This window comes from Aulonocara sp. 'chitande type north' Nkhata Bay, linkage group LG23, assembly GCF_057382095.1.
Source record: "Aulonocara sp. 'chitande type north' Nkhata Bay isolate Kocher_YH1m ecotype deep benthic linkage group LG23, A_spYH_male_GT1.1, whole genome shotgun sequence".
NCBI classification, from domain to species: Eukaryota; Metazoa; Chordata; class Actinopteri; order Cichliformes; family Cichlidae; genus Aulonocara; species Aulonocara sp. 'chitande type north' Nkhata Bay.
In genome coordinates this window covers 40,256,656-40,272,988 of record NC_141365.1, presented here as the reverse complement: position 1 = coordinate 40,272,988, position 16,333 = coordinate 40,256,656, and positions in this window count along the sequence as shown.

Below are 16,333 nucleotides of genomic sequence, written 5' to 3'. Positions count from 1 at the left end.
AACCTGCTTTTTGGCCCTCTGGACAGGCTCTTCCTCCTCCTACCACAACTGTATAATGGGTAATTTATTTATTTATTTAATTTACCAGCTTGGATTATGCTAAGGCTTTAATTAAGTGCCTCCTTGATTGAAATCCTAATATAGGCAGTAGCTCTTTCAATGGTCTGTTACATAGTACGTAAGTGTTACATACCCTGCAGTTATTGAATGCACCTTGCAAACCAAGATTGCTAGGATTAGCTGATAACTTAGCACTCCAGCCTCTTGTCCAATGGGTCTCATGTGGCTTGAGAAAAGTAACGTGACCCAGATGCTAATGTTTTGAAATAAGGAGTCCAGAAACCAGTAGGTGATTCCAAGGTGGCTAATCCCATATTTTTAATCCATATCCACAGACCTATATACATGGATTAGCGACCATATGGCAATCATTGCTGACAAAGGCTACACCAAAAACCTGCTTGTGATTGCTTTGGTCACTAACTTACTGTCTTAGTCATCCGTAATATAATATCCATAATATCCATAAGAAGTATGGAAGATGCCAGCTTGACTACAAACACAACTTTTCTTTGCTGAGGCGTCAAAGCCATTGCAAAGATGTTTTTGGGGCAGCATTGGCAGCACCTCACTGCGAGCAGCACTCAACCACTCACCAACTGATTGAGGAATACACGTTTTTTCCTTGCAACCACAGGTTGGAGGTCACTGACAGGCGTCTAGGCCTGAGTGACTGAGGCTTAAGGTTCAGTAGCATTCTTAAAAAACACTTTTAAAGATCCTACACTTTCATACCAGCATGTCTGATCCAGCCCGGTGTGAAGGTCTTTATGAAGCGCCATAGTACTAATTTTTAAACTATCCAACCCAACAGGCCTCGAGTGTAAATAAAAATGAAAAATGAGCATATGCTTATCTGCCACCCTCAAACTACAAAATAAGTGCAAACAGCAAAAGGCTCATAAAAATTAATTAACTTCCACGGGGGTGGAAAAAGTAATGGAGGTTACACTTCGTTGCTTTTAGGTTTCCAGAGCCTTGCCAAGGCTATAATTTGCACCCTTCCAGTAATGTTTATCCAGGAGCAGATGTGTTATTGAAATCTGGGACGATGCTGAGCTTCGATCCATGCAGTCTTCTCTAGTGCTTCAAATCAATCGTCCCAGGAGCCTCGTTTCACTTCGAAATAAATAAGAGAATGCATATGACGGCTTTTGTCTGTGCACCTAAATGTACACCGTTGAACCACATATGTCGGATGGTTGAAAAACCAGACTTCTGGGTATGAAGTCACATGGCAAGTAGCTGGCTGGCAGAGGGCCATTTTTCCACCTTTTGATGAGATCCATGTATCTGCTGCAGCACGTGAGCAGGGAGGTAGGGTGTCAGAGAATAATAACGCGGCAGCATTGTGCCAGTGGCTGGAGAGCCACCTATTTGGTCTCTGAATTTTCTTCTTTTCCTCCTTCATTATTGTCTCTTTTTCTGCTTTAACACCTTTCTCTTTTTCTTTCTTTTTGCCTCTCTCCCTGTACTAGCCGTTGACAGTCAGGCAGGCTCCGATGCATGTCCACATATGAATGTGAAGCTAAAAGCAGGGCAGGTGGACTTTTGGTAGGTTTGTTTATGTGTAGAGGTGAGCATGTCGCAACAGGATTGAATGCTTCCCGTGGTCCTTGACAAACCACAGGGCCCCCTGTTCTTTCAGCTCTCTGTTTAGATAAGGGGCCTCCCATCCTTCTTTCCAAGGGCCCCCAAGCACTTACTGCTAAGAGTCAGGCTGGAGTGATTATTTGGACAGGGAGACGTACACATGCACAGCCCTCTCCTCAACTTCCCGCTTACGTTTTACGCCTGCAGACTCACCAGCTCAGCAATATAAATATCCAGTCTCATTTAAAATGCAACAAACGAGTTATTGTTTATTTACTACAGACTTTATTGCTGTGTAAAGCATTAATGAAGATGTTGTCAAACTGCTCAAGGCCATTGGGATTGCCAGAGTGAGTTAAATGCGAAGAAAACAATCCCTTTGGGTGAAACCCCCCACAAATTTCTCACCTTCTTCTGTGTTATTTATAGTATCGTACGGTACTTATATCTTTTGTAAAAATAAGTAACAACTTCAACATGTGGCTCCAGACTTATTAAATTAGCTTAAAAAATTTCCAAATATTAGATATGTGATGCCAAAACTGGGAGGGAAACACAGAGTCAGTCAAACCCATTTCAAACACAAATTAAAAGGTGCAGCATACTTAAACTGCTCCGCATCTTTTATTGTTTCTGCTTTGCATTAAGGAGCTGAACATCAGTACGGCATTTGTTGGATATTAACTGGGAGAGCCTTGTATCTACAAACTATTTACTTAGCACCACAATTAGTAGCAGAACAACAGAATTAGTCGAAATAAGCATCGAACGCACACAAGGAGCTGCATGTTATCGAGTTTGGTGTAATAACGTTAGCCTTAACGGGATAATTATTACTGTAGTTCTTTAGCTCATGGGATCATTGTTAAATATAATGGGATGCATATACAGCAGATACAGTAGCCAGGACATTAGAGTCCCAGACAAATTTTCAAATTCAAGAGGAAATCTTGTGTATTTACAGTGTGCTCACCAGAACTTATGTAATGCTCTCTTAAACCTGTCTGGAACTCTTGGGAGAATATAATGCCGGTTTGATCTGACCAGGCTCTGTATGGTGGGTGACATGATGGAAGCCTTAAACGAGCGATCTTGTCTGGTGACGCATTTTCTTTTAATTCTTGTATGTGTGCTCACATTGAAATGGTGAATGCACAAAATCAAGGCCTTAAAGAGAGATTTTAGTCAAGAGTCCTTTTAGTCAAAATAGGATTGTTATTTCCATCCGCAGTAATGAGCTGATGGAAGAGCACATGAAAGAGTACGGATCCTCTCTGTAGGTGGACAGCCTAAAGCAGGAGAGGGGCAGCAAGGCCTTTAAGGGCAAAGAATACAATAGGAGCTGGGGTGAAGGTGTGTTGCAAAGCGGCTTGCATCAGCTGTAAATTAAAGCAGCTTTATGCCATTTATGAAATTTTCTATGTATCAACTGAAGTCGGCTAGCATTGAGGCCAGTCGTTACATAATGTACTGGAAATGTCTTTTTGTTTTTGTGTTCTACAAAAACAAACACTTTAATTGATTTTTAGTATTTTGGGAAGTAATTTTATTCATTTTTTATGTTTGAGATGAGAAGGTTGCGACATGTATGCATGCTAAACTCTGATACCTTCTAGCATAACTTACCGTAAAAACTACAAGCAGGAAGCCAAAATGGTTTTCAAAGACCTCTGTTTCTGTTTAGTGAAACAACATTTACAAACGAGGACAAACTATGTCTCTCTGGTAAAATGATACAATATGGTTAAATTTGGAGGTTTATGTCTGCAGCTACATTTCCTCTCCAAATTTGCTATTTGTTGTCGGAAAATACAAGATCCACTTCCACACCACAAATAGTAAACAGTTGTTGAGAAAGTCAACTTACAGCGGTTTCAAATTGTCTGAAAGTGCAGTACTTTTACGCAGCATTGCCAGACACCACCTTTGATGAAAACCGTAGTGTACTGAGGAAAGGCTCTCATGAGTCATTGTGTTTTTGTCCCATTTTTTAAAAAGTGCCTGACCTCCAAGGACCTCCACAAGTTATCCAGTAGAAAGAGCTCAGATTTTCAAAATGTTTTTATACTCACTTGGTCATCAAGAGTGTAATTTGATGGTAAATGGTTCTTATATGGTGCTTTTCTATTCTGCCTGAGCACTCAAAATGCTTTATACAACAAGCATCACTCACCCCTTCACACAAATGTTTTCCTGTAATTTTCTATTTAACATTCACAAACATTCACATGAACATTGCTCGAGGAGACTGGAGCAGCCAGGAATCAAACCAGCATTCTGCTTAGTTGCTCTACCTACTGAGCTACAATCGCCCATTGACATCTGCAAAGCTTAAGCTTATTTGTTGTCCCTCAAACAACACTTTGGACTTTGATGTATTGAAAAAGAAAACCACTTGCTTGACCCTCAGTTTTAAGAATAGGTATTATATTATTATGATGATATGGCGTCCAAATATTCAAATTTTTCCATGAGTGGCTATGAATAGAACGGGGTTTCATTAAACAGGGAACACAATATGTCCAGCTGAGGAAAGCCAACATGTTCCACAGATCCCTGCCTGGTAAAACAACGAAAAGAAAAAAAGATAATTTGTGGATAACTGCAAGCAGATTTTAAAGAAACACTCCAGTCCTTGGATGACCAACACAATGTCTGAACAGACAAAGAAAGAGTGATGGGTGAACCAAAGGTAAAGGAACCCTGGTCTATCATTAATTTTGAGAAGCTTTGAACTTCATGAGTTTTATTGCTCTCAGTCGAAAGTATTGGCCTTATTCCTCTTATCCCCCAGCCCCTCTGTCTTCTCTAAATCTTTGCATCTTTGTCATATGGTGGATGAACCGATGCCCCATTACATTCTGTACAAGCGATCCTATTCTTATAACCATCTGGCTTCAATAAAACAGTCGCTTTTTAGGTTGGTCTTCTAGTCTGACATGTCAGGAGTCCGCTGTGGCTGAAACGTGTTTACTCACTACAAAACAACCCAGTCAGCAAAAGACTGTCTGCTTCCTAAATCTCAGTTCAAACATTGAAATCCTGACAGGGCTCATGGGCCACAGTAAACACTCGGCTAATAAATTGCCAACAAATATGACTTTGCGGCTGTGAGACGGATAATTTCTTTAAGTCTTAGCAAATGTGTGCTTTAAAAATGCCTTAATAAGCTCAGAGATGCATCTTTCCCAGAAGTTGTCCAGACACCTCAAATTGCTTTTTGAAAGCACACAGCTTCTACGGATGAATGTCTAATGACACCCAGTTGGATGGAAAGTTGACCTGAGCTGAAAATCCACAAAGGAACAGCTAGTTATGTTTTTTTGTGTGTGTTTGTAAGTGCTTAAATCAGCTCGGTGTTCACTCAACCTTCATTTCTTGAAAATGACCTTGGCGGTATACGAGATTATAAATGCGAATGAGCCAGTTCAGCACATCGCTGACTTCATGCAGTGATGGGTCTAAATGCAGAGGAGGCTATGTAGGTGCATGCGTGGAGATGTACACAAAGATGTCTGTTAGAAACATGTACACAGACACGTGAGTACACAAACAGAACCAGGTGCTTTTATTGCTAATGTCAGGTTTTCTGTGTCAGTTGTGGTCCCAGTCATCACTAACACAGGGGCTGCGAGGTCCTTGAGCAAATACTTTGCAAAGCCTCCTCCACAGTCCATGTGGATGTAATTCGTGGGTATTTAGAGCGGAAAGTCTCCACGGGGCTACTGGAGAGAAGTTGAAACTAAAACAGGGCGCACACACAGTACATTGCCCGTGCTAATTAGCAGTTACAAGTCTCTTGTGTCTACTGTTTGATGGCGGATAGTAAACAGAGAGGCTCTTTGTTGTGTGTCCCCCTCCTCTCCCCGAATGATCATTGCTTATTGTGGGTCATCTGGTATGTGGGTTGTCTCCGGACATGTGGGATTACAAATTTGCCCTTTTTCGGTACTTCAAAGTCCTTCCATTCATTCGGTCTATCGCAACAGCAGTGCAGCAAGGCGTAAATGAGGTTATATTCAGAGGATCAAACCAACGCAGAGACAAAGGGTAGAAAAAAAAGATCCTGGCACATTGTTGTGTCTTCCTTGTGGTGAGCTGCGCTCAAATTTCCCTGAACTCTGGAGGACCTCGCTTTGATCCTACTTTGTGCCGGCAGTCACCTGTCTGTGACCTCTTGACCTCCGCTCACAAACAGCTGTTTAGTTATCAAAGCCCAGTGAATTCCTGCAGATTCACCTAATCCATACCAGGCCTCACTTGATCCCAGAGTACATGGGATAGTATGAGAAAGCGCAGAGCAGCTTCACTGTGAAGCCGCTGCATTGTCCCTTTTAAAACAAGCCCAGAAAGGCATCCATCCATCAGCCCCACCATCCGTTCCTTAACTCAACTCACAGCCAGGGTGTGTAGCTCACTCCCGTGCCTCTGTGCTTCCACTTTGGCTCTGTGCTGTCCTGTCCTCTGCTCTGTTTGTGTCATATCCAATCATGCCTATCTCCCTCCTCTTCCATCTCATCCGTCTCCTTTCTCCCTGTTCATTCCTCCGTCTCAGGCCTGTCGATGCCGGTGGAGGTCTTGTTTGTGGTCACAGTCAAAGAATTTCAAATTCACATTCTAACCCAGATCTGGGTTTTCGGCTGGAGCTCTCCACCACTTCTCCACTATTACTATTACTCTTTCCATGCAGGCATCATCAAGGAATTTTTCCTTTTTTTGGGTGTTATTTTCCTCACAAACAGATTCCGGGATAGTCATTAAAACCGTAGTAAATACTTTCCAGTCTATAAAAAGAAATTAAGCTTGGATCTCATGTTTATGAATAAGTAGTCAAAACAGGAAAAACAAAATAGAGTAAATTAGCACCAATAGGGAAACATGGAATAAGGGACAAATAGTGGATCTGATGATGTTTAACTTACGAGAACCTCTTCATTTGGCCTAAGACAGAGGTACCTGCTGTAAATGAATAGACTATACAGAGGAGTCCTTGTTCCTGTAAAGTCTTTTTTTTCTTTAAACCCATATTCCTGGCAGGAACCTCCCATATGTGCTATGAAATGTGTGCTTTTTTTTGTCAAGGAGAAAATAGGCTGGAATCACAAAAGATAGATCTTCGGGGAAGGTGTAAACACTCTCTTTTCACTGTCCTGCCGCTCTTAATGCTGAGCCAGCACATTTGCCCTCCTTAGGATAGTAATGGAAAGTTCTGGAGAAGCTCTAATGGAAGAATAGCTTCGACAAATCTGACGCATAAGTCGAGCCACTAATTGAAGGAATGCAGCTCAGGCAGGGCAGCCGCATTGTTTCTGACACCATGTGGCTACTTTTATTTTAGCAATTAGGATAACATAAACTTTGGCAAGAAAAAAGAGCGAGTAAAGGGATTAATCCAAACTACGAGATAAGGTTGCTCTCATGTTTAGTGTCCTTGTGCTCCTTTTTGCTCCATATCTGCCAGTGTGCCATATACTTGCTGCCTTTGTTTTGAAATCGTGACTTTGGAGGATTGTCTGCTGGAGCGATGGAGGGATTTTTTTGCCAACCTCCACTTTGACTCCAGAAACTCTGCATTCCAGCGACCCTGCAACCCCGCACATCATCCAACTTTCGGCACTCAGAAAAATAGAAAAATAGAAAAAAAGAAAAAAGAAAAAACGCGAGCAAAAGAAGCTCTTTCTTTTGCTGTTTCTTTTCTCGGATTGGAAAGACGTTTCCTTCCCAGGCATCCTTCTCATGTCAAGATGTTGGCTCTCAGGTTCACACCGAGATGCCCAGCTGAGGTGGCCAGCCAAAGGTATGGGTCAATTTGACTGTCAGTCAGAATGATGATAACTGCAAAACTAATATTGCTTCACTGAACGATTCAAGGCTGCGCTCTACACCCTCACGGTTTTCTGGAAATGAGACATTTTTAGGATGATTTCAGGAAACGCTCGTGTTACTAAACGTGTGGCGCTAACCTTCTGACATTTCAAATAAGGCCTCATTTGGAGTGAAAATTACTGCCCAAGTGGCAATTCTTCTGCATTCTCTTAATGATACTCTCAATGCCGCATAAACTCTCTGAACTGCCTGTGTTTTCTGGATTTGTGAACTCTGTGTCAATTCGGGGGTTATGCTAAGAGCTGGATATTTTCCAGATCCAGCAAGGCTTCTGATTGTAGATCTTTCCCTAACCTTTGACCTCAGATTTAGAATGAATGAAGGACTCCAGACACCAGTCAGTGCAACTGTCAGTATTAGAATATCTTTGGCAATATCAGCACCCCACAATACACAGGCTTCATTTTAATGGGTTAGTCTTGTACTATGTTATCATTGCTAGACAAGCTGCCTAATTTCTTGGCACATATCCATTCATACCATGTGTCATTGGACCACTCATCCATGGCCACATCAGCTGTGTAAAACCTTCTCTTTTTACTTGCTTAGCAGTGATGGTAATAATCTCTTTCAACAGATATCTGGATATGAGCGATTTATATTCAAACAATATGATTTTGGTACCTGGGGTGTTCTGGTTTACATTTGCTGATGTTTGTAGTCCGAGTTCAACCAGTCACATTTGAGCAGGCTTTGTTTGGATGTAGTTAAACAGTCATTTGTAGACAGCAAAGGACACACTGGCTAGAGAGAAACCCTTAAAAATTGGTTGTTGCCCCCAGAGGCTAAGTCAGCAGACTGGCAGACAGATTCCCAGATTACCATGGTACATAAGTACAATAATGAACTCTGGTACAAAACAAAGAATGAACAACGTGGAGAAGAAGTCAGCCAAGGCATTTAATGTCTGCGCCAGGGTTAAGCTTAGGTTTGTGGAAAAATGTGGAAGAGGTTGAGCAAAGAGCGTGATGAAGGTTACATAAAATGCCCCGAAAAGACATGTGACCCATTTTATTACCCCTATGATGTGTCAGAAATTAAAATGGTTTTAACAAAGCCTTTATTTTATAAACTGTCGGATCAACATTGCGGAGAATAACATCAAATGGATCCTGCTTCCATTTCTGTTGAAAAGAAGCAGACAGGCCCATATGACTCCAGTTATCTCAGGTTCTTGGTTCATGAAAGGACAATTTTTGCTTCACATTCTTGAACATGCGGTTCATTTCAGCCAGCACTCAAAGAAAATACATGGTAGGAAGCGTGTTTTGGACTGTGGGCCTCTGTTCTCTTGTAAAGAACACGCTGGTCACATTCTTGTGTTTCAAATATCTGTGCCAATTTTAGATGAGGACAAAGTCAACAAATCTGCAAAGCCATCATTTGTATTACAAAGAAACTAATCAGTGCTGCTTTGGTGCTTATCTGTATTCCACTGTAGATGTAAACAGCTGTAATTTTCGAGTCAAAATGTACAAATATAGATACTGATGTTGATTGGAACTGAGCCAGACTACAAACTGCCTCGGGTTTCCAGACGATGACACGTCTATACGCTCGCAACAGACGGGTCACATGCTTACAGGCTATATATGCATAGATAAAAGCAGCCAGTGTGATTTCCCTTTGATTGCGACTGTTTTCAGGCTTGTGAAAATTTAGCAATCGCAACTGCATGCTCATGTGGGAGCAGCTTGTTAATCACAAGGCATCCACACCCTAATGCACATCATGCGTCCTCACCTCATAGTTTATGCAGTGGCCCTAAAATGTCAAACGCACGGCAGCTTAAGAAGACTGCAGCTTAAAAAGCTGCAAAAACAACAAGACAAAACAGAAGTTGAATGAAAAAGAAAGGAAACAGCACAGAAATGCCACATAAGGTCACAAGAAAAAAAAGTGTTTTGGGGGAGACAATAACGTGACGGAACTGCTGCAGATGTGACAAGCTAACAGTGAAGGGCTAATAGCAAACATGTACTGACACTATTGCATGAATAATGTCATTAAAACACACGCAACTTGGCATTTTTCATCTCTCGCAACACATAAAATCCTCTGCTTCTTCTGAGTACGTCTCAGAACAGTTCTCCACATGTTTTGGTTTCTGTCACATCAGCAGCTGTTCCATCACGTTATTGTGTCCCAAAAAGAAAAAAAAAAACAATTGTGACTTAACACCAACACATAGAAAAATGCCAAAAAAGCACACAAAACACCACAGTGTGTTTGACCTCTCAGGGCCACTATAACCATACTATAAAAGAGACCATCATTTTAAAAAAATGAGCCTCGAGCTGCACTGAAGAAGAGTAGAAACTAGCAAATGTGACCATAAACTCTTCTAAACTTCTAAACAAACATGCTTCTTTCTAATAGCAGGGGATTGCTCCTCAGATTCCTAAAAGAAATCTACTTAAGACATTTCTGCACTGATGCTGCTTTGCAGTGCTGAAATATTTCATGCCCAGAGGAAATAAATGTTATGTTATGCTATATGTTTATGCTTGCACTTTTCTTTTGAAATTACAGTGTGCACAAAAGATGATTATGAAGTGAATTTGCATGTACTGTAAGACAGGCTATGTCTTTATTATTATATATTTTAGTGCATACTGTGTGATTTCATCTTTTTCATGCATCTATATCACAATATGACTATATCTAACTTACAGGTGCTGTTCTTCCTGAATCAGTTGTAATAAAAGTCTGGATGGGTAAATGGACTGGTTCTTATATAGCGCTTTTCTAGTCTAACTGAGCACTCAAAGCGCTTTGCCCTCACACAAGCACTTTTTTCTATACAAGTGGTTACTATGTAACACTCACACTCATATAGATGCATCAGACAGCAATTTGGGGTTAGTATCTTGTCCAAGGATAATTGGCATGCAGACTGGAGCTGACGGGGGATCGAACCAGAATCGAAATTTTCCATGCTCTGCAGCCCGATGACGCAGTGACTTTATGCAGATAGGAAAGTAATGGCATTTCACTCCCCCCTTCAGTGTTGGGAAGGTTACTTTTCAAATGTATTCCACTACAGATTACAGAATACATGCCCCAAAATGTATTTTGTAACATGTTCTGTTACGTTACTTAATGAGAGCAACGTATTCTGAATACTTTGGATTGCCTATTATGTTATCATGCTTTTTACAACTACATGAATGTACTATTGCTGTGTGAATTATTACTTTTACTGAAGGTTACTCGCCATACCAATACCGACTAGATATTTAAATCTTAATATAAAATGAGTAACAGTAGGTGGACATTAGGTAAGGCTGCACTTTTTGTAGTGATCTCGTATAGAAAACTGTTTCACGCGTATATAAAACAGGTCCGTGGCTCTGAACTGGAGTAAAGGGACCTCTGGCTAATACGTCGGGTTCCGTGTCGGGCTTGTAGCTGAAAACTAGCTTTACTTTGTTGTCTGGGTCAACTTTACTAGCGAGAGACAGAGAGAGGCGTTGAAAGGCTGCTCCAACGGAACTTATTGTTTTCGGAGGAAAACACGAACACAGTGTACAGTCGAGTCTTAATAGCTTACCTACAACTGGGCTCGTCAGGCACTCTTCTTGGCTGCAGTGGTTATTATTATATTTACATGCTTCCAGCTCCCGTTTCTGCTCGGTGATAACTCATACTTTTCCTTTTTCTCCCTCCCTCGCTCACAGACACATAACGGGTATGGCAGTCCATTCTCCCTGCAGCACGGACTACACTGCCCATGAGGCTACATTCTTTAGGGCTATGCCTGTAACACTCTGCCTATTGCCTTCATATTAAATCATTTTTGTGAATAATCTTTTAAAATATTTCTTCACGTCATTATGCGGGCCGCAAGTAGAGGTGACATGGGCCGCGTGATTTAGACACAGGCATTAGAGCCTCTTGATGCGTGTTTTGTTTGGGGCGTGGAAACCAAAAATAGAGAGGCAAGGCAAGGCAAGGCAAGTTTATTTGTATAGCACAATTCAACAACAAGGTGATTCAAAGTGCTTTACAGAGACATTAGAAACAAGAACAAATAAAAAGCATGATTTAAAATTGATTAAAACAAGCAAATAAACTAACTAACTAATTAACAAACAAACAAACAAACAAACAAACAACAGTATATAAAATCAAAACAGATAAAATCAGAACAGTAGATAAAATCAGTAGTTAAATGTAAGTTTTGAAATTTAAGCTTAAAGTGTGGATTTGGTGCTTTATTCAAATGCAGCTGAGAACAGGTGAGTCTTCAACCTGGATTTAAATAAACTGAGTGTTTCAGCTGATCTGAGGCTTTCTGGGAGTTTGTTCCAGATATAAGGAGCATAAAAGCTGAATGCAGCTTCTCCGTGTCTGGTTCTGACTCTGGGAACTGATAAAAGACCGGATCCAGATGACCTGAGGGATCTGGATGGTTCATACTGGGTCAGGAGGTCATTGATGTATTTTGGTCCTAAACCATTCAGAGCTTTATAGGCCAGCATCAGAACTTTAAAGTCTATCCTCTGACGGACAGGCAGCCAGTGTAAAGACCTCAGAGCTGGACTGATGTGGTCCACTTTTTTGGTCTTAGTGAGGACTCGAGCAGCAGAGTTCTGAATGAGCTGTAGTTGTCTGACTGATTTTTTAGGTAGACCTGTAAAGATGCTGTTACAGTAATCAAGGGCACCCATATGGAAAAGAAATAGTAAAAACTTATATGATTTACTCATGAAAGTGGCCACTTTCTCATTACTTTCATATATTGTTTTAGTAAGTATCCAAAACATACAAGTTTCATTATATAATTTTTTCAGGGGGGGGGGTTCAGTGGTAAGGGTGTTTCTAAGGGTGTTTCTCTTTACAGGAAAGTGTGAAACAAAGGCTGGAAACGTCATACTGCAAAATGTTACTGAGATTAAAACACACTGTGCAGCCCGGCATTAGTCATTCTTCATTGCTTCCTCATTTGTTTCCTGGGGAGTGACAGCGTGGTTAATCAGTTTCATCATAGAGCATCATTTCTTTTCCTTTCCTAACCTCTGCCCAGCAACTCCCACGAAAACAAAGGGCAGTGCGCAGGTGCTCGAGCTCGGGACTGCCGTCACTGCTTGTATCAGGCGGGAAGTTGTGGTTAGGTGGTCATGGGATTTCAAGGAGTGTGGGGGTATTTCCCCTCTGCTGGCATATGCCATGTTCACCGATGACTCTGACATGATTTCATTGGGGAAGTTGGTGGTTTGGTCAGTTTACAAAGGATTTTCCCTCCTTTTCTGTTTTCTATCAATTGATGCCAAATGTGGCTGAAGTTTTTTTTTTTTAAATAAAGTTTAATTTTAGTTTCTTGTGAATTGACGCAGGATGTGAATCTTGGAATTAAATTTATTTCAGGCCGCTTTGCATTACCCTAGCTGTGACACACTAAAAAAAAAAATCCCTTCTGTTTTGTAAATTTGAAAATATGGCTTCGATTGAACTTGCAGGTTTTAATTACTCCATGAAATCTTCCAGTATTTAGTATAACCACCACATCTTCCTTCCCGCTCTTTGAATTTCTCTCTGTCCCTAAAGGCTTGAGTGGTTAGGTGACTCCATTAGTATTCTGACTTTCCTTGGGAAACGGTCTCATAAACAGCTGGGAGCCACAGCAGGGGCTAGGCAAACACTGCGCAACGTGTGTGTAAAAGAGCAACTAAATATGCTACCACAAGCTTGAGGCTTTCTCCTTTACTACTCACCAGTCATTGTGCATGCACGCTAAACAGGCTAATACCACGTCACATTTACTAACTGCATGAATGGCCACACACCTCACAATGAGACCCCAGAGGTGCACAGCAGGGCAGCTAGCGTTACGAAGCGCATCGTCTGACGTAGTTGGGACACGATGCACGCGTGAGTCACAAAAAAAGAATGTCTTAAAAACCGATGTGACATTTGGCTTCTTAAACACCCGCGTCATTAAAACAATCATCCGCTAGACAAACTGTTGGGTGCTTGGTTAAAGGCTTTCATTGTTCCGGGCCATGAGGCAGGATTTGTGTGACTATTTGTGCCAAAACAACAACAACAAAAAACTGTAAGGATGTAACTTCTTGGAAGGATTTGAGAAAGATGGGTATTTAGTTCTGTTTCAGTCAGTGTGCTAGTAGAAGCACCTTGGATCACGCTGTGTTTGCATCTCTCATGCTAATGTTGTTACAAGCCCAAAACTGCTCAAGATCAATTTATGTTCTCTCTGTAAAGCTTGTCTTTTTTTTCCATCCATCCATTCTCTTCCCCTTATCCTTATCAGGGGTTTTTTGTTGTTGTTGTTGTTATGCTGCCAATGTGCTTGATGATAAAAATGGCTAAAAAAAAGTCCAAGGTTTTTAATAGCTCCAACACTGAAAGAAACACAGAGTAAAAGACCTGAAAAGTACTTGGTCACATTTACTGTTTTTATTACTGTCCTGTGATTTCTTTTTACTTGCTGGACGATTCTAGTGGTATTTATTTGAGGAATGTGCCGCCTGAACTCAATAAACAAAGATACTTAGAAATATTACCAACTGCAAGTACGAAAGCAGAAACTAAGAGGTGGTCAAGTAAATGTTCTCAAACAATTGGTGAGTGGATAAAAATAGTTCAAGAAATCCTTGAATTGGAATTTCAAGGAATGTTTCTCTCAAACTTTAGACTGCAAGGTTTTGTAAAGGGTATGGATATCGCTCTGTGAGATGGGATACTTACCTGCTTGTTAATTAAGACTACTTTCACTGTAGTCTTATTAACAAGTTATAATAATAATGGTGGATACAAATGAAATGCAAATCTTTTGGAGTGTGATCCATTAATTTATGGTTTCCATGTTTATCTTTATATTACATGCATCTTAAAGTGTGATTGAAGGCCATGTCTGCTACCATGTCAATCATACATTGTTTTGTGTTCCAAACAAGGTTCACAAAATTAAGTTTAAAAGAACAAAAGAAAGTCAACCTTTAAAATAGTAATTTTTGCTCAACTTGCCAATGTAAAAATGGCCACCCAAGTATATTTGAGCACTCATGTAGCATTTCTGTTTCCTTAATATTATTTATTAATCACTTTGACATAATGACACCATCTGTTGCTGATTTACTAGAGGACAGCTTCCCCACTCTTACTTGGAAAGTACAGTTTCTGCTAATTCTCTGTTCCCAGCACTTCTTGGCCAAGTAGATGATCGTTGTTATTATTGAGCTGCCTCTCTAGACAGGATCTCTTCACACATCTGAGTTACCCAACTGCATTATCTTGGGCTGCAGCTGGTGATGTAGCTCTTCTTCTGCACTGGAGATGCACTATGACGCACAGCATGACACCAACGAGAGTCTGCATCAGGGGGAGATCTGGTTCAGACAGACTGCTGTCACTAGCAGAGTCCAGAAAGGATGTGGAGTTCATCCGCATGATGAGAGATGGCAGAAATTCTGCTAGACGTGAAAGCGCCTAAATATCTCATGTCTTGCCAAACTCGCTGCCAAATAAAATACTTTAAAAGGATGTGTGTCAACAAAGCACTGTGCCAATACTTGAGTCACTCCTCATTTCTGTAAATGCTGCTTCCAAGGAAGATGATGGTTTTGAGCAGTAGTTCTCCAGCCTTTCTGAAGGTTTGTCAAAGTTCTTTGGACAGTGGCTGCTGTTTCATTCATGTTCAGTCCAGTTCTTATACCAGCCATTTATACCTGACCATCTACTGTTCATTGGAGCCTTATCATAAATCGGGTGGCTGAGCTCAGGTGGTAGAGCAGGTCACCTAACTGGAAGGCTGGTAGTTTGATCCCAGTCTGCTCCAGTCTGCATGCCAAATATCCTTGGGCAAGATACTAACCCCATGTTGCTCTCCGATGCATCCATCGTAGTATGAATAAGTGTGAATGTTAGATAGAAAGCACTTCGAAACAGCATAGAAAAAGTGCTTGTGTGAATGGGTGAATGTACAAGTTGTGTAAAGTGTTTGTGTAAAGTGATCAGATAGAGTAGAATAGCACTATATAAGAACCAGTGCATTTCCCATTTGTCAAATGGTCTCAGTGGAAGGGTGGTTGTGAAGAAGCCATTCTTAAGGAAGTGAAACAGGAAGAAAAGGCCAGACTACACAGTAATTGAACTAAAAATCAGTGACAACAGGTGAGTGCATTGCAGCCAGTGGTGTTGAGGATCCTGCTGAAATTGATGGAATTCAGAATACATGAAACAACAGTCAGATTTCGATCCACTACTCAATACCAATTAGAAAGCATTTGTTTGGCAGCGGCTTCATTTTTCAATGACAATTGAAAATAATCACAAACACCCTGCCAATGAAGTAAAAGCATACTGGGATAGAAAGATACACAATGAAACACCATCAGTCATGGATTGGCCTTCCCAGAAGCGTACTTCCACATTACTGAAGTAGTGTGGGGTCATCTTGACAGCGAACAGAACAAAAGTCAGCTAACTCCCAAAGACGAGCTTTGATTGTCCTTCAAGTCTGACTTTCAAGCTCGTTAGAATGGTACAAATTATTTTTGTCTTATATACTGTATTTCCATGTAAGTTGCACATATCCTCTTTTCCTAGCAAACATATAAAGAAATGAGGAGATTGCTCAAGACTTTTGCACAGTACTGTAAACCTTTTCATACTGGTACTATATTTTGATATATCAAATTTCCCATACATGTGTCCTTTGGGACTCATGTATGGGGTCATGCTGTTTTTGAAATGCATCATACCACTTGGGTGTCTCATAAATGACCATTGGGTTGGATTTAGTGGCATCTAGCGGTGAGGCTGCAGATTG